This window comes from Pongo pygmaeus, chromosome 9, assembly GCF_028885625.2.
Source record: "Pongo pygmaeus isolate AG05252 chromosome 9, NHGRI_mPonPyg2-v2.0_pri, whole genome shotgun sequence".
NCBI classification, from domain to species: domain Eukaryota; kingdom Metazoa; phylum Chordata; class Mammalia; order Primates; family Hominidae; genus Pongo; species Pongo pygmaeus.
The window spans coordinates 118452118-118454113 of record NC_072382.2 but is presented as its reverse complement, the minus strand read 5'-3'; positions in this window follow the sequence as shown (position 1 = coordinate 118454113).

Sequence of the window (1996 nt, the reverse complement as noted above, 5' to 3'; positions counted from 1 at the left end):
GGAAAATAATTTCCTAGAGGAAGGAGCCAGGAGCAATGGAGTATAATGAATGAAGGAGCTCATCTTAGAGTCCATTTGCATTGCTATAAAGGAATATCTGAGGATGTGTAATTTACAAAGAAAAGAGGTTTATTTGGCTCATAGTTCTGCAGGTTGTATAAGAAGCATGGTGCCAGCATCTGCTTCTGTTGAAGACTTCAGGAAGCTCCCATTCATGGCAGAAGAGGAGCAGGAACAGCCATTGCATGGCAAGAGAAGATGAAAGGGGAGGAAGGTGCCAGGTTCTTTTTCACAATCAGTTCTCATGGGAACTAATAGACCAAGAACCACTCATTACTGTGAGAATGGCACCAAACCATTCATGAGAGATCCGCCTCCATGACGCAAACACTTCCCACTAGGCCCTACCTCCAACACGGGGGATGAAACCTCAACATGAGATTTGGAAAGGACAAGCATCCAAACTGTATCATTGCTATACCCAGGTAGCATAACGGTAGCCAAACCCAGAAATATCCCTGGTCCCAGGGGTTGTCCCTCAAAATGTCTGCCCAGCAAGATTTCAGAATTGCTATGAGTCAGTGTCTTCTGTGTCTTTCCATTCTTCCCTTACTGAATGGGGACTGGCTATTGTGGTTATCCTATCCCTGTTCCAACATTGTATCTTGGGTGTGTGGAGCATAAAATTTATTTTTAGCTTATAGGTCTCCAGATTAAGAGGAGAGTCACATCTGGATCTAGTGTGTACACCATGACACGTCAGTCAGGGGTCCTGAACTTTGCATTAGTGCTATGACTAGAGGGAACTTTGGGGTTGTTTTCCTAGGGGAGAGGGTGAGGGCGTGTTGCTTGGTGAGGTGAGTGAGCCAAATATTTGGTGGCCAGAGGATGGAATGGTAATTCACTCATTCTCATTCATTCATTCATTCATTCTCTCTCTCTCTCTCTCATATCAATCATCTATCTATATCTAATTCTTCTCTCTCTGGGTACGTGGTGGAGTTACTCTTCTCTGATTCCTTGGTTACGTAAGTCTGTACAACTGACTATGGCCAGGGAAATGTGAGCAGAAATGATGTGTGCCACTTCCTGTCAGAATTTTTTAAAATGGGTACATAATGTACTTATTTTGGGGGTACATGTGATATTTTGATACATGAATACAATGTATAATGATCAAATCAGGGTAATTTGGATATTCGTCACCTCAAGTATTTATCTTTTATTTGGGAACATTCAAATTCTTCAGTTATTTTGAACTATACATTATTGTTAATGATAGTCACTTTATTGTGCTATTGAATACTAGATCTTATTCCTTCAATCTAGCTGTATATTTTTTAAGCCAATAATCAACCTCTCTTCAATTCTCCCTCTTTCCTCCCCTTCCCAGCTGCTGGTAACCACCATCAACTCTCTACCTCCATGGATCCACTTTTGCTTACCCTTATGAGTGAGAACATGTATTTGTCTTTCTGTGGCTGGCTTATTTCACTTAACGTAATGACCTCCAGTTCTATTCATGTTGCTGCAAATGACAGGATTTCATTTTTTAAGTCTAATATTCCATTGTATATATATACCACATCTTAATCCATTCATCTACTGATGGACGCTTAGGTTGATTCCATATCTTCACTATTGTGAGTAGTGCTGTGATAAACATGTGAGTGCAGATATTTCTTTGATATACGTATTTTCTTTTGGATGTGTACCCAGCAGTGGGACTGCTAGATCATGTGGTAGTTCTATTTTTAGTTTTTTGAGAAACCTCCATATTGTTTTCCATAATGGCTGTACTAAGTGACATTCCCACCAACAGTATATGTGTTCCCCTTTCTCCAGTCTGCCAGCATTCTTATTTCCTACCTTTTTGATAATAACCATCCTCTCTGGAATGAGATGATACCTCATTGTGGTTTCGATTTGCATTTCCCTGGTGATTAGTGAGGTCGAGCACTTTTTTCATATTTTTTTGTCATTTGTATGTCGTCAT